Consider the following 27563-nt stretch of genomic DNA (forward strand, 5'->3'; position numbering starts at 1 on the left):
GGATGCCTTTTATTTCTTTCTCTTGCCTGATTACTGTGGCTAGAACTTCCAATACTATGTTGAATAGGAATGGTGAGAGTGGGCATCCTTGTATTGTGTTGTTCTAGTTTTTAAGGGGAGTGCTTCCAGCATTTGCACATCATGTATGATGTCGGCTGTGGATTTGTCATAGATGGCTTATATTATTTTGAGGTTTATTCCTTTGATGCCTCATTTGTTGAGGGTTTTTATCGTGAAAGGATGCTGGATTTTACTGAAAGCCTTTTTCATGCCTATTGAGATAATCATGTGGTTTTTGTTTTTAATTTTCTTTATGTGGTGAATCACATTTATTAATTTGCATGTGTTGAACCAACCTGGCATCCCAGGAATGAAACCTAATTGATCATGGTGAATTAATTTTTTGATATGCTGCTGGATTTGGTTTATAGCATTCTTTTTTTTTTGAGGGTGTTTGTGTCTATATTCACCAGGGATATTAGCCTATAGTTTTCTTTTTATGTTGTGTCTTTGCCAGATTTTGGTATCAGGGTGATGTTGGTTTCATAGAGAGTTAGGGAGGAGCCCTTCCTCCTTGATTTTTTGGAATAATTTAAGTAGAATTGTTACTGGATCTTCTTTATATGCATGGTAGAATTCAGCTGTTAATTCAACTTGTCCAGGGCTTTTTTGGTAGGTTTTTCATTATTGATTCCATTTGTGAACTTGATATTGGTTTGTTCAGGGATTCAATTTCTTCCTGATTCAAACTTTGGATGTTGGATGTTTCCAGGAATTTATCCATTTCCTTTACATTTTATAGTTTATGTGCTTAGAGATGTTCATAGTAGTCTCTGAAGATCTTTTGTACTTCTGTGGAATCAGTTGTAATATCACAGTTGTCATTTCTAATTGTGTGTTTTTAGATATTCTCTCTTTTTTCTTTGTTAATCTAGCTAGCAGTCTGTTGATCTTGTTTATCCATTCAGAAGGGTAACTTTTGTTTTGTTGATTCTATCTATCAATTTTGGGGTCTGAATTTCATTCAGTTCTGCTCTGATTTTAGTTATTTCTTTTCTTCTGCTAGATTTGATGTTAGTTTGTTTTTGTTTTGCTAGTTCCTCTAGGCCTTCCTTCCTTCCTTCCTTTTTTCCTTCCTTCGTTTTTTGAGATCCAGTCTTGCTCTGTCATATAGGCTAGAGTGCAGTGGCTATATCTCAGCTCACTACAACTTCTGCCTCCCAAGTTCAAGTGATTCTCGTTCCTCAGCCTCCCAAGCAGCTAGGAATACAGGAGTATGCAACCACACCTGGCTAATTTTTGTATTTTAGTAGAGATGGGGTTTTACCATGTTAGCCAGGCTGGTCTTGAACTCCTGACCTCAAATGATCCACCCGTCTCAGCCTCCCAAAGTGCTGGGATTACAGGTGTGAGCCACCATGCCCTGCACCATACTGCTTTTCTTAGTGACTATGTTAATTTACATTTTCACCACAGTGCTTGCTAACACTTATTTTCTGTTTTTTTTTTTCTTCCCACAGTAGTTATCCTAATAGGTATGAAGTTATATCCTATTATAGTTGTTATTTGCATTTTTCTAGTGATTAATAATATTAAACATTTTTTCATATAAATGTTGACCATTTATATACCTTCTTCAGTGAACTCTCTATTCAAGATCTTCACCCATTTTTAAATTGTTTTTTTATTTTGTGGCTGATGTTATTGAGTTGTAGGAGCTCTCTATGTATTCTGGATATTAATCTCTTATTATCTATATGATTTGCAAATATTTTCCCATTCTCTAGATTGTCTTTTCACTCTGTTGATTGTATTCATTGGTGCACAGAAGCTTTTAAGTTTATTGTCATTCAATTTGTCTATTTTTGCTTTTGTTGCCTGTGCTTTTGGTGTCATGTACAAGAAGTCATTGTCAAATCTAATGTCATAAAGACTTTCTTTCCTTAAAAATAATTTTTAGAGGGTTTTAGGCCATCAGTTTTGGTTTTTAATTCATTTTGAGTTAATTTTTGTATAGTATAATGTTTTTTCAACACCAGTTCTTCAAGAGACTGTCCTTTCCCCATTCAATGGTCTTGGCATTGCTATGAAGATCATTTTACCATATTTATGAGGTTTCACTTCAGGGCTATGTCTTACATTGGTATATATGTCTGTCTTCATGACAGTATCATACTGTTTTGATTACTGTTGTTTTATAATAGATTTTCACATCAGAAACAGTGAGACCTCCAACTTTGTTTTTCTTTTCTCGCTATATATATTTTTTGGCTATTAACCGTGGCTTTTCTATTTGTAGGGCAGAGTGAGTGGAAGCTGTTTTTTAAGAAAAGTAGATTGATCAAGTCAGAAGAAGAGATGCACCTCATGGGTGCCTGTGATGCAATGCAATATGAAGGTGCAGAAATCCTCTGGGAGGGCTGGGCATGGTGGCTCATTCCTGTAATCCTAGCACTTTGGTAGGAGGCCAAGGCAGACAGATTGCTTGAGCTCAGGAGTTCAAGATCAGCTTGGGTGACATAGTGAAATCTCTTATCTTAAAAAAAATCTATTGGGAGAAAAAGAGAAAAACCACCACTACCACCTCAATAAAAATCTACTTCCAGCACAGGACTTGGAACTTATGTGCAGGATCTTTTCTTCAAATTTGTAACCTTGTCTGTCAGTGTGTTTTTCTTTCTTTTACAATGTGGGATGTTGAAAACACCTTACTAGAATTGTAGGTTGAGTCAAAATTGATTAAACTTTGAACTTTGAGGATTTCAATAAGTATTTTGCTCATGAAACACATCCCTGACACTATAATGTGTTCTGGACATGCAGTGGTGCCTACAGTGATGGAGAAAGGAGACCTGATCCTTGCCCTCAAAGAAACTGACTTAGCAGCTTCTTGTGAATGTGGACAGAGCTGGGCATGTGTGTTGATGTAAGAGACAACTCCACGTTTGCCTCTTCGGCTATAGAATGTAGTTTTCTGTTTTTTCACGGGCTTGTTCTTTGATAAATTTTTAAGATGAAGGGACATTTTGCTAGTTTTCTTTATGGGAAAATCACGCACTCCCTGGCTATGAACTGGAGACAAAACACATGCCATTCCGAATTATAACTTCAGTAAGAAATTTTAATTTAATTTAAATACATTTGAGATTTAAGTAAATGATTTATTTCTTCCTCTAAAGCCATGAAAGAATATCTCATGCTATATGGAGTAGTCAGAGCCAAGATATTTGGCAAGAGGGAACGGGGAAAGAATTGATGTCATGGTCTGCTGCATGGAGGGAGGGGCCAAATTGTACCAAAACAGATATTAAAGAATTATTGACACTAAAATATGCTTTCTGGGAACTTCTCTGCCTTGGAGTTGAAAATTAACCTATGAAAAAATTAGAATTTATCTGGAGGATATTTATCACCTAGATACATTTTTCTTCAGAGGGGCTAAAAATATTAAGCAGCTACTTAAGTACCCGTTGTCCCAGCATATAGTCCACATTATATAAATATTAAACAACAAATTTAAAATGTCCTAAAGTTTATGGAGTTTCTCTGTTTTTATTTGAAAAGCTTTGAGATTTATAGCAAAGATGGAGGAAATTACTTTAATGGAATTGGGGGAATGTATATATAGCACAGAAACTTATTTTGCTGGAAACTTTTATAATATTGACACAGCAACAATAAAGTTACACAGCCCCTTTTATTGTTCAAATGTAACATTTAGCTCTTGATATTAATTTTTGTTTTTTGAAGGTTTTGGGTGGTTTGTGTTTTTTGCTGGTTTTGGGTGGTTTGGGATAATGCTAAACTGAAATGAAGGATCTCTATATGTTCATGAGTTTCTGAGGAATTAGAATTAGGTTAATAATTTTTTCATGAGGTGCTCAGTGTTCTAGAAGTCATTCTTTGTGTTTGGTTTGGTTCACATTCTGCAAAATCTCCAGACATTGAAGTAGTGGCAAACATATTTAGAGAAAGAAATACAGCATTCAGAACTTACTCTATAAAATAGTATTTCTTTGGATTGTTCTCCATATCAAAGGATGAAGATAGGGCCCTGACAATGCAAATTACTTTTAAAAAATAAAACGTGCCATTTGTTTGCTAAATTATTTAATTTTCTTTTCTATGTATGTGAAATTTTAGCTGTAAAACTTACAGTTTGTTAGAACTTCTTAATTAGACCTGTGAAAATATCTTTAAATATTTACATTTCAAAAATATGTTCAATTATCTATAAAATGCTTCAGTCAGTGTATAGTAGCTTATGGAAACACTGACATGTTATATTGTATTAGCATAACAAGAAAGGAACTGTAAAATACCCTAATAAAAGATTAGTATGCCAAGGTTTTGTTAGTTGTTAATATGAAAAAGATAACATTGGCAAAAAGTAAAACTTTAGACTTTGGGAAATGCTTCCAATACTGAAGCTGATGTCTTTGATTTTATTTTCTAGGTCATTGTTTCCCAAACTAGATGCTGAATCCCGGTGAGACTGTGAAGATAATTGTGAGCATTCTTGGAGATCAGTGCAGAAAACATCCAACGGAGGTAGGTAGCAGTGAGGTACTACAGGCAATTACAAAAATGAACCAGGTGCCCTCTTTTCTCTGGTACTTCTCATGATAGCTCCACATCCATGTGCTTTCTTTTAGCCTTTTCAGACTTCTGATACTCAGAAAAAGTGATGGTTACTGGTAACCTTTTTTGAATTTTTCTCTTCCTTAATAATAGCTAATGCTTTTTGACAAATTATTTTGCCATGAGATAATGTACTAAGTGTATTAGATAGTTTCATTTAAACCTCAGTGTAATTCTATGAGATAGGTACTAGGTTTTTTTTCTCCAGATAAGTGGAGCAGTTGCAGCTTGGGGAGATTTGGTGATTTCTATAAGGTCATTCAGCGAAAAAGAGATGCTAGGGATTTTGATCACAGGCAGTCTGAATGTAGGACTCACAGTCTTTCTCCGTCTTCTTCTGTTTTCATCATTGGATTTTATCACATGAAATGGTCTGAGAACCATTCCTCTATAATTATCAACTAGGCTAAGGAAGGGGAGTAAGCCATCTTAATGGGGCATCTTGGACAGAATATTCTGAGCTTTTTTAAATGGCAAAAATGCCTTCTACAAAAATTAAGACATGCCATTTAGCACCCTCAAGCTCTGCTTAAAGAATACTTTATCTAACAAAAGAGTAATAATTATTAAAAAAAATGTAGTGGATATGAAGGTGGCATAGAAAGTGACAAAAGTTTAAAAGCCTTGTTATTAATTCTTGGACTTAGACTGTTTTGCACAGTTGCATATTTTTTTATGTAGAGGATGCTATTATGTAAGAGCACTTCAGTCTCTCTTTTAGAAAAAGTTGCTGAAGTGTCTCCCTCTCACCTGGTCTTTGCTTCCTGCTGCTGTCCTCTACCTCTCATGAAGATACTTGTGTAATACTAGGGTCATTGTTGAGAATTAAGGGATACATTTAACAGCTGAATTCTCCCAAATGAATTCTAACTCAAATAAAAATGGGACTTCCAGTAATGGTGGCTTGAGAAGCTAGGGCAATGGCTTCTACAAACAGTTTTAAAAATCTGGACCCTATTATGAAAGATGGCTTAATTGAAGGCACTGGAACATGCTCAAAGACAGACAGAAATTAAGAAAAATACACCCTTGAAAGACTACTATTGCATTGGATAAGCACTGCAAGTTTGTGCCTTTCTTGCCTAGGGCTGCTCTCCATACTCAACTATGACACAGGAAAACCTCAGCCTTAATGGTATTAAAAAGCAGATGTCGAAGGTCAGAGCAGCAGAGATACTAGTAAGTTATAGGAGGATTTTGGAAGTGAGAAAACCATACTTATCTGACAATTTGTTTCATTTACACCATCAAATAGGATGCTGATATATATCTTCTTGCTAAAAGAACATTCTGTCAATGTTCTGAGATAGTCTTCAATCTTATATTTTGTGCTATATTATCTCTTTTTAAAAATTGGAATCTGCTTGAACAACACTGGACATATTAGGACTTTATATTTAACTTTGATGATAGGAATAAGCCTGCCTTTGGGAACTGAAGGCTGTAAAAGTATGGAGAGAAACAGATGCATTCTCTATAAAGAAAACTTATGTTCAGTCATTATTACTGTGCTTTTGCTTCCCAGCAATATACCCACTGATATCCATTGGATACCCAAGTGTTACGTTCCATTAATTTGGATAACCCCAGGAATAAACTGAGGTGGCATATGTGCTCAAGATAGGTCAATGACTTGACAGACTAAAATATTTGTTGGAATTACATCAGTTTGGGGCTTTCTTCAGATTTAGATAAGAGGAATAAAAAGAAAACAAAGAACTAGGCTTGTTTGGATTCTTCAGTCACCCTCTGTACTCCACAGCTACCAAGTTGACTTGATCCATACAAATGTCACTCTTCTAGAGACCAGTTCAATCTCCCTGGGTGACTATTAGTCAGGGTTCTTCAGAGAAACAGAATCATATGGAGGTTGAGAATTCCTGAGATCTATGGCTGGCCAGCTGAAGACCCAGGAGAGGCAATGGAATAGTTTCAGTCCAAGTCCAAAGATCTGATAACAAGGAGAGCCAATGTTGTGAGTTGCAGTCTGAGTCTGAAGGCAGGAGAAGACCGGCATCACAGCTCAAAGACAGTCTGGCAGACAAAAGAGAATTCTGTCTTACTCGTTCAGCCCTTTTATTCTATTTAGGCTTTCAATGGATTTAATGAAGCCTAGCCACAATGGGGAGGGCTATCTATTTTACTCAATCTATCAATTCAAATGTTAATCTCATCCAGAAACACCCCTACAAACAGGTCCAAAATAATATTTAATCAACTGAATGGGTATTCCATGACCTAGTTAAGTTGACACATAAAATTAACCATCATGGTGATGCAAAGTGAACTAGGTCTATTTGGTCACTCTCTATGGCCAAAGAGCTGACCTTGGTTAGAAAAATGCATGCTAAAACCTTATGTGCTTCTGATGGGGCATATGTTGGGTGGGCCAAATTCTTGTTACCTGAAGTTTCAACAACTCTGCTACAGTGAGGATATTACAAAGCCTCGGGCAAAAATAGAAAGTCATTAATATTTGGCCAAAAGAAATATGTCTTAGTGATAGTTGTTCTTGAGCTCATTACAACTTAGTTGGAGAACTACAAAACTAACTATAACATGGGACAACCTTTATAAAGGCCGTATTAGAGAAAATAAACACTATGAGAACACAGGGTGCGTGACTGAGGGAGGGCATTTTAGTTGTCTTTTGTCATCATTTATCTTGGCCTTTCTTTGTCTTGGGTAGCTTTTGTTTTTATCGAGATAATTCACATACCATAAAATTAACCATTTAAAAATGTGCAGTTCATTGATTTTCAGTATATTTACAAAGCTGTGCAACTACTGCCACTAATTCCAGAGTATTTTTATTGTCCTCAGGGCAACTTTTTGCAGCAGATAATATTTTCTCACATTCATGATTATATACCAAATCTTATAAATGCTATGACACTAATTTATTGGCGAAATATCTTGATTCACCAACTTGGGAAGAGAAGCAGTTTTTAAAATTAATTAATTAACTTTATTTATTTATTTATTTGAGATGGAGTCTTGCTCTGTTGCCCAGGCTGGAGTGGAGTGGCCTGATCTCGGCTCACTGCAACCTCCAGCTTCCAGGTTCAAGTGCTTCTTGAGCCTCAGCCTCCTGAGTAGCTGAGACCACAGGTACATGCCTCCACACCTGGCTAATTTTTGTATTTTTGGTAGAGATTGGGTTTTTCCATGTTGGCCAGGCTGGTCTTGAACTCCTGGTCACAAGTGATCTGCTGGCCTCGACCTCCCAATGTGTTGGGATTATAGATGTGAGCCACTGTGCCCAACCAAGAAGCAGTTTTTTAAAAATTTATTGCACAAAACCTCTTGAGCATCATGTTTTAATTAATATTTTGTCGACTTGTACTGTTAGAAAGTAGAATACTTTCAACTTCTCATACTCATTTTGCCCTAGTATTATGCTATATTTTTACATGGTAGTCTTAATATGTTCTCATCAACTATGTAACTTTTCCTTTTCTAGGAAATAAGTTCTGTTACTAAATAGTTTGCTTCCTGGGATTTTTTACTGAAAGCTTTACTTGGTTCTAGGATTCCAATTGCCATTTAAAATGATCAGATGGATATCCCACTTCCCATGGCGGTTATTATGCATTGCATGCCTGTATCAAAATATCTCATGCACTCTATAAATATATATACCTACTAGGTACCCACAAAAATTAAAAATAAAAAAAGATCAGAATCTTTACTTGTTAAATGGCTGTCATTTATGGTTCAGTGTTTTTTTCAATTTTGCTGGGGCTGTAGCTGCTGTGTTAAGTTCTTTGCCCAAAACCAGCCATGATGGAATAGCAACTTGGATTACCACCAGTTCCTGCAAAACTAATTAATAAGCAGCTTTTGTTGTAAAGATGGATAAAAAAAAAAATCAGGCCAGGCCTGGTGGCTCATGCCTGTAATTCCAGCACTTTGGGAGGCTGAGGTGGGCAGATGAAAAGGTCAAGAGATCAAGACCATCCTGGCCAACATGGTGAAACCCTGTCTCTACTAAAAATACAAAAATTAGCCAGGCATGGTGGTGGGCACCTGTAATCCCAGCTACTCGGGAGGCTGAGGCAGGAGAATCACTTGAACCTAGGAGGTGGAGGTTGCAGTGAGCTGAGATTGCGCCACTGCTTTCCAGCCTGGGCAACACAGTGAGACTCCATCTCAAAAAAAAAGAAAAAAAATTGTGGTGTCTCTTATTGCACTAGAACAGCAGCAAAACTTGGAAAATTATAATCATTTATCACTATCTTTATCAGAATTATCCATAGATCTAGGCCTAGAAATCTCCTTTTCCATCTCAGACCTTGTCTTCAAAATTTGTCACATTGGACTATCAGGCATGTCTGCAAAACACAAACACTAAATAAAGCAGAAGGACACGATACATACCCAAACAGAAAAATCTCAAAACATACAACTTCATAGTACAATTTACTTCTAGTTGACCCAATCAACACTTTGCTGTGTTTATAATAGCAAAGTGTCAGGGAGAGAGTTGAAATACATTATGTAAAAATTCCTACATTATATTAAAATTCCCTTTGATTTTCTGTTATACCAGTGGAAGCTGTTGGCATAGGGTAAAGGGAGTCTGGGGGAGGTCAGAGGAGGGGAGGCCAGTGTCATCAGTCTGTTGTCCTCCTTTCTGTGCAATACTCACCATTTATCATTAGCTGTCTTTTTCTCTTATTAGTGCCTGAAAATAGGCCCAGAAAGAGTTCCGTCTTACCAATTTCTAATACTAATATAATGTATATATTTAATATTCAGTGCTGATGTTCTTGAGCCAGTATCAGTAGGAGATACATTTTGAGTTTTTTTAAATTAGTGCTAATAAATCTCATCTGAGTTGCTGAGTTGCCTTGTACCCCATGTGGTCAGTCGTGTATGACCTAGATGGAGTCTTTGGGTCTCTGTGGCAAGGGTCAGATGAATAACAACCTCATTAGGACCTGGTACTAACCTCCTTTCAGCACTCATAAACTCTAATTGTCTGTTTCTTATCTGCTTTCCCCACTGGACTGGATGTAAATAAGTTTATTTATTTACTTCACTTCCCAAGTATGTTGCATAATACCTTGCAAAAAACAAATGTTCTATAAAAAGTTTGCATAATGAGTAAATGCCAAGCTCCCTGAAACATCTTGTCTCCTCCTGCTTCATGCTCATTGCAGAGAAAACTACTGCTCGGACAAAATGTTCAGAGTAGTCTTATTTTAAGAACAGCAGCCCCAGCAGGCACAGAATAAGATCCTTACTCTTAAAAACCCATTAAAGTTCCAGCTACTCTATTGATGGCAAAATGAATGTAATTTTTCCTGATCCAACAGAAGCAATTCAAATAACACTCAGCATTCCCCCCGCTACAGGTACTTTGGCTTGTGGGCTACAAACAAATGAAAAGTAATTTTATCTCAGCTAAACAACCACCTTTAGGGAACCCCCAAGTCTGTGATATCTTGGATTGCTGAAAATATTTTAACTCTGTTGTCCCCTTAAGATATACATCTGTAGATCATGCTCTGCCAGTGGGGATTATTTAGTTATTTGCAATGAAACTCCCTATGAAGGGCACAGAAGGTAATGTCCTTCTCTTGAGGCAGACTCTGGGGATCTCTGCAGGAAATTAGATAGTTTCTTCTGAGAAAATTCATAGGTTTTAGTTATTTGTTTCCCAGTTCAAAGCATTCCTTTGGTCCTCCCATGGGATATTATGGAAATTTCCAGGACATTAAAAAAAAAAATTCAGAGCTACCACCTGTTGTCTTTTACCCTCAAGAACAAATCACGCTATGGGGACGACAGTGAAGAGCTAGGTGAACTCTTTCTTATCTTTACAGTACCCTCTTCTACTGAGGGTGACATGCTGACATGCTATTATAGCTTTATTTAATGTAATTTAGCTCATTTGATTTCCTTAGTGTCTCTGATGGCTTACAGATTAGAAAATTAATAAAGTCATTGTTGCTTTCTTTTAAGTCTCTGCCGTTATTTCTTTTCCTGCATTTCTTGTTTGCCTGTCTTATATTGATATCTTTGAGGCTCACTATTCCTATTCTGATATAATATTCCCTTTTCTAGGTCCCTTGTTTTTTCTTTCCTGATGTTTGGATTTCCCCTTTTCATGATTCATACATTGCGTAAACTCTCGGGTTAAGTTGACCCACTTCTCACCTGAGCTGTTATTTAAGACCCACTTATTTGAGAAACTCTTCCTGGACCACATTGCACCTAGATTATGTGAATGTTTAAAGCTCAGAAAATATAAAAAACATTTTCCAAGCTTTAAACATTTTTAAAAAAGTTTACTGTGACTACTTCTGTTACCTGAAGCTGCTCAGCATTTGCCAAGCCATCTTCTTAACTCTGTGTGATCTTGGCCTTGCTCACAGTGATGTGCAGGATGAGAGACAAGGAATAACTCATCTTTTAAATAAAGAATGATTTATCTGGCAATTTAAAAAAATGAATTGAATGATTCTCAAGCAACTGTATGACATAGCTATTATAAAATAATGCCATTTTAGAGCTGAGGTAACCAAGTCCTAGAATGATTAAGTAATGTACCCAGCCAACACAGCTAAAAACAAGAGTCAGAATTCCAAACCAGGCAACAGGATTTCCCATGCTCTTCTCATTAAATGTGGTCTAGTCTCTAAAGTAGATTTAAAATGAATACTTTTTCCAAGTATATGCTTTTAGAAATAACTGGGAAAGGGGGTAGGGGAAAGAATTAAGTCACAATGGTATATGAATGATTAAATATGGATTGAGCCCTACTATGGGCTAGCGCTCTTATAGATGCTGGGGATGGGTCAGTGAATGAGCAGACCAGCTTTGCTCTATTGTTGTTTACATTCTACAGCAGAGGTTCCTATCCTTTTTGGCACAAGGGATTGGTTTTGGGTAAGAAAATTTTTCCACAGATGATGGCAGATGGTTTTGGGATGAAGCTATTGTACCTCAGATCATCAGGTGTCAGTTAAATTCTCATAAGGAGCGCACAACCTAGAGCCCTCACATGCACAGTTCTCAATAGAGTTCACACTCCTTCAGAGTCTAATGCCTGCTGCTGGTCTGACAGGAGGCAGAGCTCAGGCAGTAATGCTCACCCACTGCTCACCTCCTGCCATGCAGCCCGGTTCCTAACAGGCCATGGACTGGTACTGGTCTGTAGCCTGGGAGTTGGGGCCCCCTGTGTTTAGAGGAAAAATGCACAGTTGAGAGACAATAAAACAAGTAAAAAGAAAGTGTCAGACAATGGTCAGTGCTATGAGGCAAATAAAGCAAGGTGACTTGATTGTAACTGTTGAGTGATACTACCATAGCTATCCTTCCTAAGGCCAGAAAAGGCCTTTCAGAGGAGGTGACACTGTAGCTGGGAAGTGAATGGTAGATATTTTATTCACTGTTAAGAAGAATTTGAATTAAATATTTTCAACCATGTGAAAAAGTTTGGAAAAAAAATAAATTATCTTAAAGCCAAAATAAAACAAAACAAAAATAAAACCTAAGTGAAGCATCCTCTTATTTCACCAGACAAATGTGGAAAAACAACTTTCACATCTCTTTTCTCTCTGAAGTTTCACTCTCTTTCTCTGAATAAAGATGCAAAGGCATATATGATATTCTGTTTGAATACAGCAAATCCTCTTAGTGTAGACATGTACTTTTTAAATTTTACTTTTATCAAGTTACAGATATACAAAGGTTAAAAGGTCAAATAGCTCTAAAGAGGTAAAAGGAAGGGCAGCTCTCTTTTGTTGCACTCATTCCCACCTGCAGTTTCTGTTTTTTAGAGACAACCACTTTTTAAAAAATTATACTTTAAGTTCTGGGGTACATGTGCAGAATGTGTAGGTTTGTTACATAGGTATACAGATGCCATGGCAGTTTGCTGTACCCCAGCAACCTGTCATCTACATTAGGTATTTTTCCTAATGCTGTCCCTCCCATATCCCCCATCCCCTGACAGTCCTTGGTGTGTGATGTTCACCTCCCTGTGTCCATGTGTTCTCATTGTTCAACTCCCACTTATGAGTGGTGGTAGTGTAAATTAGTTCAACTATTGTAGAAGACAGTGTGGCAATTCCTCAAGGATCTAGAACTAGAAATACCATTTGACACAGCAATCCCATTACTGGGTATATATCCGAACGATTATAAATCATTCTACTATAAAGGCACATGCACACGCATGTTTATTGCGTCACTGTTCACAATAGCAAAGACTTGGAACCAATCCAAATGCCCATCAAAGATAGACTGGATAAAGAAAATGTAGCACATATACACCATGGAATACTATACAGCCATAAAAAAGGATGGGTTCATGTCCTTTGCAGGGAGACAACCACTTTTAATCTTTTAGTTACTTTATTTATTTAACATCTAGTACTTCAAAAATAGTAGATTTATACACTGTTTCTTTATTTTTTAGTTTTACACATTGCATATTGATTTCTTCTATTAAAAATAATATTTTAGCCATCTTATAATCTCTTCTTGAGAGGATATCCGTATCTATCTGTCTATCTGTCTGTCTATCTATCTATCTATCTATCTATCTATCTATCTATCTATGGTCTCACTCTGTTGCCCAGGCTGGAGTGCAGTGGTGTGATCATCCTCCCAGATTCAAGCAATCCCCTTGCCTCAGCCACCCCACTAGCTGGGACTAAAATTGCATGCCACCTTGCACATCTAATTTTTGTATTTTTTTTAAGAGAAAGAGTCTCCCTATGTTGTCCAGGCTGATCTTGAATTCTTGGGGTCTAGTGATCAGCCCATCTTGGCTTTCCAAAGTGCTAAGATTGCCGGCATAAGCCACCATGCCCAGCCCACTCCCACCATCTTTAAAAAAATTTACATTATTATTTTAATTAGAACATGGTTCACAGTTTGTTATCATAACCATATAAATATTATTTACATCTGAAGCATGTAGTTTGTTATGACTGCATTTACCTTCTTGTATATCCTTTTATCTTCTCAAGTATTAATGATTTTCTTATTTTAAAATTTCATTTGTTTTTTATGTATCATTTTTTCACACCTAAATTCTCCCTTACAACTATAAATCTCTTTTCAAATTCTCAAATACATTAGGCAGGTTATCAATTCCAACTTTTTCATGGAAACATTTCTCCTAGTGCTTTCCATTCTCTTGCTCTAGTAGTAATGGATTGATTTTTCATTATAGCATCATTCTGAGATCCTACCCTTTTATTTTTATTTTTTAAATTGGGAGTTCTGTTTCTTATGTTAAGTGAACTTTTTTTTCTTGGGTATAGTAGGCAGAATAATGGCCTGCAAAATATGTTCATGTCCTAATCCCTAGAATCTGTATATATGCACTTTACATAGCAAAAAGGAATTTGAAGACATGATTAAAGATCTTTTTTAAAATTGAATTTATTTTTTCATAGTTGTCAAAATCTATATAAAAATAGAAAAAAATATCAAAAGATAATAGCTGTAATAAGATTAACCTACAGCAGCTGCAGCACCAGTAACAACACTAAAAGACTTATTTCTGCTCCAAAATGCCTAAGAAAAACATATGACTCTCTTAAGCAACTTAATTTTAATCATGGCTAAAATAAATGGTATTGTAATATCTTCAAATGGATCTCAGTGATTGCACACTAATTAGTGTCTATAATGGGGCAAGTTATACTAGTTACATATTACAATCTGGAGAGATGTGTAAGTCAAATCAGAAGACATGATTTTTAGTCTATGCTTCACCATTTACTTTCTTTTTTAAAAAATTATTTTAAGTTCTGGGATACGTGTATAGAATGTGCAGGTTTGTTACATAGGTGTACATGCACCATGGAGGTTTGTTGCACCTATTGACCCATTCTCTAAGATCCTTCCTTTTGCACCCGAACCCCCAACACACACACAGGCCCTAGTGTGTGTTGTTCCCCCCACCGTGTCCATGTGTTCTCATTGTTCAACTCTCACTTATGAGTCAGAACATGCAGTGTTTGGTTTTCTGCTCCTGTGTCAGTTTGCTGAGGATGATCATGGCTTCTAGCTTCATCCATGTTCCCACACAGGACATGATCTCATGCCTGTTTATGGCTGCATAGTATTCCATTGTATATATGTATCACATTTTCTTTATCCAGCCTATTATTGATGGGCATTCGGGTTGGTTCCATTACTTTGCTATTGTAAATAGTGCTGCAGTAAACTACGTATGCATGTGTCTTTATAGTAGAATGATTTCTGTTTCTTTGGGTATATATCCAGTAATAGGATTGCTGGGTCACATGGTATTTCTGGTTCCAGATCTTTGAGGAATTGCTGTACTGTCTTCCACAATGGTTGAACTAATTTACATTCCCATCAACAGTGTAAAGGCATTTCTATTTCTACACAGCCTAGTCAGCATCTATTTTTTTTTGACTTTTTAATAATCACCATTATGACTGGCATGAGCTGGTATCTGATTGTGGTTTTTATTTGTATTTCTCTAACGACCAGTGATGTTGAGTTGTTTTTCATATATTTGTTGTCTGTATAAATGTCTTCTTTTGAGAAGTGTCTGTTCATATCCTTTGCCTACTTTTTGATAGGGATTTGTTTTCTTGTAGATTTGTTTAAATTCCTCATAAATTCTGGATATTAGACCTTTGTCAGACGGGCAGATTGCAAAAATTTTCTCCCATTGTGTAGGTTGCCAATTCATTCTGATGATAGTTTCTTTTGCTGTACAGAAGTGCTTTAGTTTAATTAGATCTCATTTGTCTATTTTTGCTTCTGTTGCAATTGCTTTTGGCATTTTTGTCATGAAGTCTTTGCCCATGCCTATGTCTTGAATGATATTGCCTAGGTTTTCTTCTAGGGTTTTTACAATTTTGGGTTTTACACTTTGTCTTTAATCTGTCTTGAGTTAATTTTTGTATATGGTGTAAGGAAAGGGTCCAGTTTCAGTTTTCTGCATATAGCTAGCCAGATTTATGAATAGGACATCCTTTCTCCATTGCCTTTTTAAAAATCAGGGTTGTTGAAGATCAGATGGTTGTAAATGTGTAGTGCAATTTCTGAGGAACTTGTCTGTTTTGTACCAATACCACGCTGTGTTGATTACCGTAGGCTTGTAGTATAATTTGAAGTCAGGTAGCAAGATGCCTCCAGCTGTGTTCTTTTGCTTAGGATTGCCTTGGCTCTACAAGGTCTTCTAGATTCCATATGAAATTTAAATTAGTTTTTTTTAATTCTGTGAAGAATGTTAATGGTAGTTTGATGTGAATAGCACTGAATGTATAAATTACTTTGGGCAGTATGGCCATTTTCATGATATTGATTCTTCCTATCCATGAGGAGGGAATATTTTTCCATTTGTGTCCTCTTTTATTTCCTGGAACAATGGTTTGTAGTTCTTCTTGAAGAGGTCTTTCACATCCCTTGTTAGCTGTATTCCTACATATTTTATTTTCTTTGTAGCAGTTGTGAATGGTAGTTCATTTATGATTTGCCTTTCTGCTTATCTATTGTTGGTGTAAAGAAATGTTTGTAATTTCTGCACATTGAATTTGTATCCTGAGTCTTTGCTGAAGTTGCTTATGAGTTTAAGGAGTTTTTGGGCTGAAATTATGGGGTTTTGTAAATGTAAAATAATGTTGTCTGCAAAGAGAGACTATTTGACTTCCTGTCTTTCTGTTTGAATTTCCTTGATTTCTTTCTCTCGCCTGATTGGCCTGGCCAGAACTTCCGTAACATATTAAATATATGTTACTATATTTAATGAAAACATATTTAGTTTTCAAAGGGAATGCTTCCATCTTTTGCCCATTCAATATGCTATTGGCTGTGTGTTTGTCGTAAATAGCTTTTATGATTTGAGGTATGTTCCATTAATACCTAGTTTACTGAGTTTTTAACATGAAGGGATGTTGAATTTTATCAAAGGCATTTACTGCATCTACAGAGATAAACGTGTTTTTTTCTTCGGTTCTGTTTATGTGATGCATTATGTTTATTGATTTGCATATATTGAACCAGCTTTGCATCTCAGGGATGAAACCAACTTGATCATGGTGAATAAGCTTTTTGATGTACTGATGGATTCGGTTTATTAGTATTTTATTGAGGATTTTCATATTAATGTTCATTAGGGATATTGGCCTGAAGGTTTCTTTTTCTGTTGTGTCTCTTCCCAGTTTGTGTATCAGGAAGATGCTGGCTTCATAGGAGTCTCTGCTTTTTAATTGTTTGGAATAGTTTCAGAAGAAATGGTACCAGATCCTCTTTGTATTTCTGCTAGAATTCGGATATGAGTCTGTCTGGTCCTGGGCTTTTTTTGGTTGGTAGGCTATTAATTACTGCCTCAATTTCAGAACTTTTTATTGGTCTGTTCCGGGATTCGACTTCTAGTTTAATCTTGGGAGGGTGTATGTGTTTGCATAGAGGTGTTTATAGTATTCTCTGATGGTAGTTTGTATTTCTGTGGGATCGGTGGTGATATCCCCTTTATCTTTTTTTATTATTTGATTCTTCTCTCTTTTCTTCTTTATTTGTCTAGCTAGCAGTTTATCTATTTTGTTAATGTTTTCAAAAAACCAGCTCCTGGATTTATTGATTTTTTTTGAAGGGGTTTTCATGTCTCTATCTCCTTCAATTCTGCTCTGATCTTAGTTATTTCTTGTCTTCTGTTAACTTTTGGATTAGTTTCCTCTGGCTTCTCTAGCTCTTTTAATTGTGATATTACAGTGTTGATTTGAGATCTTTCTAGCTTTCTGATGTGAGTATTTAGTGCTATAAATTTCCATCTTAACACTGCTTTAGCTGTGTCTCTATGAGTTTCTGGTATGTTGTCTCTGTGTTCTCAGTGATTTCAAATAACTTCTTGATTTCTGCCTTAATTTCATTATTTACCCAGGAGTCATTCAAGAGCAAGTTGTTCAATTTCCATATAGTTGTGTGGCTTTGAGTGAGTTTCTTAATCTTAAATTCTAAGTTGATTGCACTGTGATCTGAGAGTCTGTTGTGATTTCAGTTCTTTTGCATTTGCTGAGGAGTGTTTTACTTCCAATTATGTGGTTGATTTTAGCATAAGTGCCACATGGCACAGAGAAGAATGTATATTCTGTTGATTTGTGGTGGAGAGTTCTGTAGTTGTCTATTAGGTCCACTTGATCCATAGCTGAGTTCAATTCTGGAATATCCTTGTTAATTTAGGGTTAACTATCTGATTGTCAGTTGATCCTGTGTCATTGATCTGACTAATATTGACAGTGGGATGTTAAAGTCTCTCACTATTGTGTGGGAGTCTAAGTCTCTTTGTAAGTCTCTAAGAACTTGTTTTATGAATCATGGTGCTCCTGTATAGGGTTCATATATATTTAAAATTGTTAGCTCTACTTGTTGAATTGTTCCCTTTATGATTATGTAATGCCTTTCTTTGTCTTTTTAAATCTTTGTTGGTTTAAAGTCTGTTTTGTCAAAGACTGGAATTGCAACCCCTGTCTTTTTTTTGCTTCCATTTCCTTGGCAAATTTTCCTCCATCCCTTGATTTTGAGCCTATGTATGTCTTTGAACCTGAGATGGGTCTGCTGAATACAGCACACTGATGGGTCTTGACTATGCAATTTACCAGTCTGTGTCTTTTAACTGGGGCATTGAGCCCATTTACATTTAGGATTAATATTGTTATATGTGAATTTGATCCTGTCCTCATGATGCTATCTGGTTATTTTGCACATTAGTTGATGTGGTTTCTGCAGAGTGTCACTGGTTGTTATATTTTGGTGTGTTTTTGCAGTGGCTGGTACTTGTATTTCCTTTTCATATTTAGTCCTTCTTTCAGGAGCTCTTGCAAGGCAGGCCTGGTGGTAATGAAATCCCTCAGCATTTGCTTGTCTGGAAAGGATTTTATTTCTTCTTTGCTTATGAAGCATAGTTTGGCTGGAAATGAAATTCTGGGTTGAAAATTCTTTTCTTTAAGATTGTTGAATATTGGCCTCTCTTCTGACTTGTAGAGTTTTTGCTAAGAGGTCTGCTGTTAGTCTGATGGGCTTCCCTTTGTAGGTGACGTAGCCTTTCTTTCTGGCTGACCTTACGATATTTTCCTTCATTTTGACCTTGGAGAATCTGATGATTATGTGCTTCGGGGTTGATCTTCTCATGGAGTATCTTAGTGGTATTCTCTATATTTCCTGAATTTGCATGTTGGCCTGTCTTGCTAGGTTGGGGAAGTTCTCCTGGATAACATGCTGAAGTGTGTTTTCCAGCTTGTTTCCATTCTCCCCGTCTTTCAGGTACTCCAATCAATTGTAGCTTTGGACTTTTCATTTCTTGAAGTCTTTGTTCATTCCTTTTCATTCTTTTTTCTCTAATCTTGTCTGCATGCCTTATTTCCGCAAGGTGGCCTTTAAACTCTGATATCCTTTTTTTCTGCTTGGTCAATTTAGCTGTTGATACTTATATATGCTTCATAAGGTTCTCATGCTGTGTTTTTCAGCTCCATCAGGTCATTTATGTTCCTCTCTAAAGTGGTTATTCTAGTTAACAGGGCCTTTCTCCTTTTATCAACATTCTTAGCTTCTTTGCATTGTGTTAGAACATGCTCCTTTAGCTTAGCATAGTTTTTTATTACTCATCTTCTGAAGCTGACTTTTGTCAATTCATCCATCTCATTCGCCATCCAGCTCTGTGCCCTTGCTGGAGAGACATTGCAATCATTTGGGGAAGAAGAGGCATTCTGGCCTTTTGGGTTTTCAGCATTTTCTTCATTGATTCTTTCTCATCATGGTGAGTTTGTCTATTTTCGATCTTTGAGGCTATTGACCCTTGGATGGGGTTTTTTGTGGGCTTTTGTTGTTGTTGCTTTCTCTTAGTTTTTCTTTCAATAGTTGGGTCTCTCTTCTGTAGGGCTGCTGTGGTTTGCTGGAGGTTCACTTCAGGCCTCATTCATCTGGCTCACTCCTGAGCCCGAAGATGCCACTTAAAGAGGCTGGGGAACAGCAAAGATGGATGCCTGCTCCTTTTTTTGGGATCTCTAATTTCAGTGGACACCAACCTGATACCAGTAGGATCCCTCCTGTATAGGGTGTCTGACAACTCTGGTTGGAGGGTGTCACCTAGTTGGGTGGCACAGGGAACAGGACTCATTTAACAAAGCACTTTAATTATCCCTTGGTGGAGAGGGTGGGCTTCACTGGGGGAAAACCCACTCATCTGGGCTGCCCAGAGTCTTCAGAAGTACCAGGAAGAAAGGCTAAGTCTGATGGTCCATAGAGATTGCAGCCCTATCCCACTAGGGGCTCAGGCCCAGGGAGATCTGGGTTCTGTCCCTGAGCCTCTGGCTGGAGTTATTGAAGTTCCTACAGGGAGGCCCCATTTAGTGAGGAAGGATGAGTCAGGATCAGGCCTCAAGAGGCATTATGGTTGCAGTCTGCCACAGCTGGTGTGTTAGGCTGTGGAGGACATGTCTTGGGACCAAACCATCCAGCTTCCCTGGCTCCAGTAGGGCAAAAGCACTGCCTGGCTACAGAGATGAATGCCACCCTTCCCCTGCCCAGGAAGCTTAGTGTGTTAGGTGGTTGTGAGTCCCAGGGTTGGCTGCTGCCCCTCCCCCAATGAGCTCAAATAGCTTAGACAACAGGCAGCCACAGCTGTGGTACTGGTTGCCCCTTTCCTCAGGAGCTCAGTGGGCTTAAGGAGATTGCAGCAGAGAGGCTATTGAGAATCTGTGCAGCTCTGGGATTGGGAAGCTAGGCCCTGGTGGCATGGATTTGTGAGTGGAATCTTTTGATCTGTGTTGCACAGTTCTGTGGAAAAAGCATGGTTTCCCTGGCTGGGTAGCCTGCTCACTCACTGCCTCCCTTGGTTGGGCAGTTGGGGACTCCCCTGCCCTGTGTGGCTTTCAGGTGGGTTGCCATACCATACTGCTCTTACTTCCTCTCCGTGGATTTCAGCAGCTGCCTAGTCAGTTCTGATGAGAGAACCTGGATACCTTGATTGCCGGTGAAGGAGTCATGCTTATTATGGTTCTTTTCAGTGGGAGCCTCTGATTGCTGTTGTTTCTAGTCGACCATCTTGACCCTGTCCATTGATTAAAGATCTTGAGAAGAGGAGATTATTCTGGATTATCTGTGTGGGCTCAGTGTAATTAAATGAGTTCTTATAAGTGAAAGAGTGAGGCGTGAGAGTCAGTGTCAGTCAGAGATATTCAAAGATGTTATGCTCTTGGCTTTGAAGATAGAAGTGACCATAGACCTAGGAGTGAGAGCAGCCTCTAGAAGCTGGAAATGGTAAGAAAAATATTTTCTGTAAATCCTTTAGTGGAATGCAGCATTGCTGGCTGCTAACACATTGATTTTAGAACTTCTGACTTGCAGAACTGTAAAATAATAAATGTAAGTTGTTTTATACCACTACGTTTGTGGTATCTTGTTACAGTGGCAATAGAACACTAATACAGTGGGTTAGTCTCTAATTTTGATAGAGTATCTCCTGTAGCATCTTGAAAAAGAACATATGGAAAATAGATTTTTGATGGCTTATATATCTAAAAGTATCTTTATTTGTATGTTAGAATTCTTTGAGGTTGGAAGTAATTTTCCCTCAGGATGTTGAAGGTATTTCTTTATTGCATACTTTGTTCCAGTGAGAAGTCTAATGCCATTCTGATGCCTTCTCCTTTCTTTGTGACTTGTTTTATTTATCTCTCTGAAAGTTTCTAGTATATATATTTTTGTCTCCAATGTGGAGAAATTTCATGATGATATACTTTTGTTTTAGTGTGTGTCTTTTTCTGTCTAGTGTGTTAAGCACTCTCAATTTGGAAGTTTAACTTTATCAATTCTGAAACATTTTCTGCATTATTTATTTGATAATTTTTTTACTACTTTTCCTCTGTTCTCTCTTTCTGGAACTCTTGTTACTTGGATGGTAGACGTCCTGGACTCATTGTTAAATTTTCCTTTTTTCTCCTTTCCATTTTCTAATTTTTTCTTTGCTCTACTTTCTGGAGATTTCTTTAACCACATCTTCTAATTCTTCTTGACATTTATTCTATCTTATTTTTAATTTCCAAGAGATTTTTCTTCGTCTTTGAGTGTTTCTAAAAAATTTGCCATTCCTTTTCTCATATATAGAGTAATTTTTTTCTTCATCTCTAAAGAAAATAAGTAAAATATCAGGCTCCCTTTAAGATACCTGTTTCTGACTTTCCAGTTCATATTGGTCTTTGTCTCATGTAGGTGGCTTTTCTAAAATATCTGATGTTGCTTGTCTACCTATTCACATTTAAGAATGAGGCACTAGAAAGCTGTTTCGAAGTGTTGGGTGTCAATTTCAGGGTGTATATGTGGCAGAGATGTAGGTTGCTGAGTGATGGTCCTCAGCGAGGGGTTATTTGGCTTGGGTCTTTCGGGAATGGAATTTTAATTGTTATTGTAGTTTTATTTTTCCCTAACTTGTGCTGGTCAGTTAATTCAGAGATTATTCTTTTAACTTCTTATCGAGGAGGTTTAAAGTCTGCTAGTGTTCTTGGAGACAAATAGGAGAGAGGACTCATGCATCTCATTGTTCAGTAGACTTTCACTTAATCCTTCTGTTTTTCAATTTGCCTGGGTTTTGTATACACACAGTTTCCCTGATTTAATCTCTCTAAGTTATCTGTGGGGGGTGGAGGAGGGAATCTGTGTTTCTAATAGCATCTTATACAAATTCTTTAACAATCCTCCTGTATCAAATTAAATTGCACACTTGTGATGACTCCAATGTTTGAGAAGCTCTTGGGTTCTAAAGTCCAAAAAAAGCTAGCTTCCAGTTTCTTTGATTTTGGAACTTTTCTGGTTCTCTAATCCTCTTCCTAGCTTCCAAAATTTAGTTTCTGTTATTGCTTCTTGGGCTCGCTTTATTCTTAAGAGCTTTAAATCTTTTCAGTCTTATTTTAATGAATTGCAAGAGAGGCAGTAGAAACAAAATATGTTCAATTCTTCATATTTAACTGGAAGTTCAAGGATTTATCTATTTAGAAAAATCATATATTGATTTTTAATAAACATTTTATGAGCTCTAGTGCTCAGCCTCTAAGTCTGGAAGTTACCTTGTTTACTGAGGCACACGACAAAGTAACTGATGAGTCTATAAAATTGTGTAGTCCTTCTACGAATTTTCTGGCTATGTTAGCAATTGGTGATTTAAGTGTTCGTGGGCACTGAGGGAATATTGTGTTTTGTCATTGTCATGTCCATATGTCATATAACAATGGTTTGAAAATTAATGATGATTCAAAAAACTTTTTGAATTTTTCCTAAAGGTGTACTGTGCTCAATGACTATAAAAAAAATTTGTTTTCATGGTGTTGAAAGAACCATTTCACTCTTCTCTCCCTATTTTAACAGAATTTTGTTTTTTATTGTTATTTCTGATAATTCTTTCTGAAACTCCAAACCAGCAGAGTCTTCTTTGGTTTGTTAATTTTTTATTCCACATCCTTTTGAATTTATATTTTGTGATTAAATGGGGAGACACTTTTCATATTCTTCCCCCATGTAAAGTATTTGTCATAAAATTATTATTATTTTTGAGACAGAGTCTTACTCTGTCATCTATGCTGCTGGAGGGCAGTGGTGCAATCACAGCTCACTGACACCTTCACCTCTTGGGCTCAAGCAATTCTCATAGCTCAGCCTCTTAAGTAGCCTGGACTATAGGCATGGCATCATTCATGGCTGATTTTTTTCTGAGACAGGGTCTCACTATGTTGCCCATGCTAGTCTTGAACTCCTGGGCTCAAATCATCCTCCCGACTTGGCCTTCCAAAGTGTTGGAATTACAGGTGTGAGCCACCAGGCCCAGGGAATTTTTAAAAAAGTTTTTAGAGAGTGCTTGTTCTAATACATTAGAATAAGTTGAAGAGATAATACCTGATCTGTGTTTTTGGGGAGATTTATCTCCGCAGCTCTACAGTCTTAATATTTTCATAAGGGAGAACTTAAAATATTTTAGTTTGTGTTCAAATAGGTACCTTTTATCATTTTAAGTTTTTGTCTTTGGACCTTCTCCAACCCCATTATGTTTGTTTTGAGGTTCATTAACCAGAAAGTCACATAGTATTTCTGGTGTGAATTTTCTATGATTTTTAATAAGGGTAGAATTTTGTTCCGTGTTTGGCTCAGTGTATTTCCTGATGATACTCAGAGTTTTCTTGTTGTGGACTGCATTCCAAAGCCTATAGAGATTGACTTCCAGGACAAACTGTGATCTTTAGTTTTGTGGGGTGTCCTCTGTTCCATACTCTTCTTTAATTCCCTAATATTGCTTTCATTATTTCAGTCATCCCCAATTCCTTACCTGTTGCCTGTCTATACACTTTGCAATTTCCTCTTACTTCCACCTACTATTCTCACACCTTTCCTTAGTCCTGCCACTTTTATCATGTGTGGATTTAAGCCTTTCTGAGAACAAGAGAGCTACGAGAGCTTTGATCTCCCTGTTTCCATTTTTGTCATGCTACTGCCTGTACTCCCCGCAACAGCCTGAGTGTTCTTCAGAAACATATGAATCAAATCATGCTGCTCCTTAGCTTAATAGCCTCCAGAAGCTTTGCATTGTGCTCAGAAGTAAATCCAAGTTTGACAGTGCCCTACATTAGCTGACCTCTACCTACCTCCTTGATCCTATCCCCTGTTAGATCACAGTGTGTTCTGGTAACATTTCAAGCTCATTCCTGCCTTGTCTCTATGCACTCAAGTTCCTTTTCCTTTTTTATGCTATGCTCAGATCTTTGCGTAGCTGGCTTGTTCATATCATACAGGAATAACCTTAGATGTTACCTCTGGAGAAATGTCTTCCAATTTAATCTAAAGCAGTATGCTCCCTGGTTTCAGTCACTTTTTATAACATCACACCATTTTATCATCTTCACATTACTTGTTATAATCTAAAATAATTATTTGCATTATTTGTATATTTTGAGATCGTCTTGCTCTCTATTTTTTGATCAATTTTTGCATAGTATATCTTTTTTCCATTTTTAAAAATTGAGGTAATATACACCTATAAATTTATGATCTTTGCCATTCTTAAATATACAGTTTAATGGCAATAAATACATTTATATATGTTTCCCCCCTCCATCCTTCCCTTCCCTCTACCATTCCCAGCCTCTGGTAATCACCAATCTATTTTATCTTCATAATATCCACTTTCTTAGCTCCCACATATGTCAGTGAGAACACACAACACTAGTCTCTTTTTGCTTGGCTTAATTCACTTAACATAATGACCTTCAGTTCTATCCATGTTGTTGCAAATAAAAAGATTTCATTCTTTTTAATATACTGCTTTTTTTTTTTATCCATTCATCTGTTGATAGGCACTTAGATTGATTCCATGTCTTGGCTATTGTGAATAGTGTTGCAATAAATAAGGGGGTGCAGATATTCCTTCATTATATTGACTTCCTTTCTTTTGGATATATACCCAGTAGTAAAGGTTAGTTTATTAAGGAACCTCTATGCTTTTCTTCATAGTTGTTGTACTAATTTACATTCCCACCAACAGCATATGAGGGTTCCCTTTTCTCTACATCCTTGCCAGCATCTGTTATTGCCTGTCTTTTGGGTAAAGCCATTTTAACTGGGGTGAGATGTTACCTCATTATGGTTTTGATTTGCATTTGTCTGATGCTTAATAATGTTGAACATTTTTTCATATAGTTGTTGGCTATTTGTGTGTCTTCTTTTGAGAAATGTTTAATCAGTTTGTTTTGCCAATTTTTAATTAGATTAATCACTTTTCCTGTTGAGTTGTTTGAGCTCCTTATGTATCCTGGTTATTAATTTCTTATCAGATGAATAGTTTACAAATATTTTCTCCCATTATGCAAGTTGTCTCTTCACTTTGTTGATTGTTTCCTGTGCAATGCAGAAGGTTTTTAGTACCATTTTTCTACTTTTGCTGTGGTTGTCTATGTTTTTGAGGGACATTGATCTAGGCAAAGATGTTTCAGGTAACATGTTTGAAACATCTTTGCCCAGATCAATGTCCTGGAGCATTTCCTCAATGTTTTCTTCTGGTAAGTTCATAGTATGAATGGGTAGTATGAATATGTTAACAACATTAATTCCTCCACTCCATAGGTGTGGAATATCTTTTCATATTTTTTAGGATTTAAGTCTTTAATTCATTTTAATTTGGTTTTTGTGTATGGAGAGATAGGAGTCTAGTTTCATTCTTGTGCATTTAGTTATTCTGCTTTCCCATCACTGCTTATTGAAAAGATTGTCCTTTCCCCATTGTATGTTTTTGGTGCCTTTGTCAAAGATGAATTGGTTCTAAATGCATGAATTCATAAATGAGCTCTTTATTCTGTTCTCTTGGCTTATGTATCTATTTTTATGCCAGTACCATGCTGATTTGGTTACTACAGTTTTGTAGTAAATTTTGAAGTCAGGTAGTGTGATGCCTCCAGCTTTTTTCTTTTTGAGCAGGATTGCTTTGTGTATTTGGGGTCTTTTGTGATTCCGTGTAAATTTTAGGGTTTTTTTTTTCTTCTAGTTTTGTGAAGAATGTCATTGGCATTTTGACAGGGATTGCATTGAATCTGTTGATTGCTTTGGGTAGTATGAATATGTTAACAACATTAATTCTTCCACTCCATAGGCGTGGAATATCTTTTCATATTTTTGTGTCCTCTTCAATTTATTTCATCAGAGTTTTTTAGTTTTTCTTGTATAGATCTTTCTTTAGATTGATTTCTACATATTTTATATTTTTTGTAGCTATTATAAATGGGATTACTTTCTTAATTTCTTTTTCAGATAGTTCATTCTTGGTGCATATATTTAATAAATGCTACTGATTTTTATATGTTGATTTTGTATCCTGCAACTTTACTGAATTCTGGCTTACAGAAAACACTTAAGATATAACAAGCTATTTTAAAGAGATGTCTAGTGGAGTCTTTAGGATTTTCTAGATGTAAACTCATGTCATTTATAGAGAGGGACAGTTTGACTTCCTCTTTTCCAATTTGGTTGCCCTTTATTTCTTTCTGTTGCCTACTTGCTCTGGCTGGAACTTCTAAGACTATGCTGAATAAGAGTTGTGATAGTGGGCATTCTTATCTTATTCCATTTCTTAGAGGAAAAGAGTTTTAGCTTTTGTCCATTCAGGATGATGTTAGCTATGGGCTTGTTGTATATGGCACTTATTATGTTAAAGTATTTTCCTTCCAGACCTAATGTGTTGAGGATTTTTATAATGAAAGAATGTTGAATTTTATAAAACTTTTTCTGCGTCAATTAAAATTATCATATAGGGTTTGTTATTTATTCTGTTAATGGGGTGTATCACATTTAGTGATTTGTTTATGTCAAACCATCCTTGCATCTGTGGGATAAATCTTACTTGATCATGGTGTATTTTTTTTTTTCTTTTTGATGTGTTGTTGGATTAAGTTTCCTAGTATTTTGTTGAGAATTTTTGCACATATATTTATCAGAAATATTGACCTGTAGTTTTCTTTTTTTGTTTTGTTTTTATCAGGTTTGTTATAGAATAATGCTGGTCTTCTAGAATGAGTTTTGGAGTATTCCCTACTGTTTATTATTACATTTTTTGGAGTTTAAGTAGAATTGGTATTAGTTCTCTAAATATTTGGTAAAATTCAGCAGTGAAGCTGTTTCCTGGGCTCTTCTTTGTTGGGAGACTTTTTATTATGGCTTTGATCTTGCTACTCATTTGTTTGTTGAGGCTTTCTATTTCTTTATGGTTCAGTCTTGGTAGGTTGTATGTGTCCAATAATGTATCTGTTTCTTGTAGGTTTGCAATTTGTTGGCATGTAGTTGTTCATAATGGTCTATAATAATTCTGTGTGTTTCTATAGTATCAGTTGTTATGTCTCCTTTTCCATTTCTGATTTTATTTATTTGAGTCCTCTTTTTTCCCCAGACTAGCT

At 36.6% G+C, this 27563-nt stretch overlaps 1 long non-coding RNA gene across 1 annotated transcript; it reads left to right on the top strand.

The window, feature by feature from the left end:
- Positions 1–448: 448 nt before the first annotated feature.
- LOC116559418 lies at positions 449–16841 on the top strand. Its single transcript, XR_004272456.1, has 3 exons — positions 449–531; positions 11569–11571; positions 16825–16841. It is a non-coding gene; the product is annotated as an uncharacterized LOC116559418 (long non-coding RNA).
- The last annotated feature ends 10722 nt before the right edge of the window (positions 16842–27563 follow it).

The sequence above is a fragment of the Sapajus apella genome, unplaced genomic scaffold (assembly GCF_009761245.1).
Source record: "Sapajus apella isolate SASKATOON/1434 unplaced genomic scaffold, GSC_monkey_1.0 scaffold1, whole genome shotgun sequence".
NCBI lineage: Eukaryota > Metazoa > Chordata > Mammalia > Primates > Cebidae > Sapajus > Sapajus apella.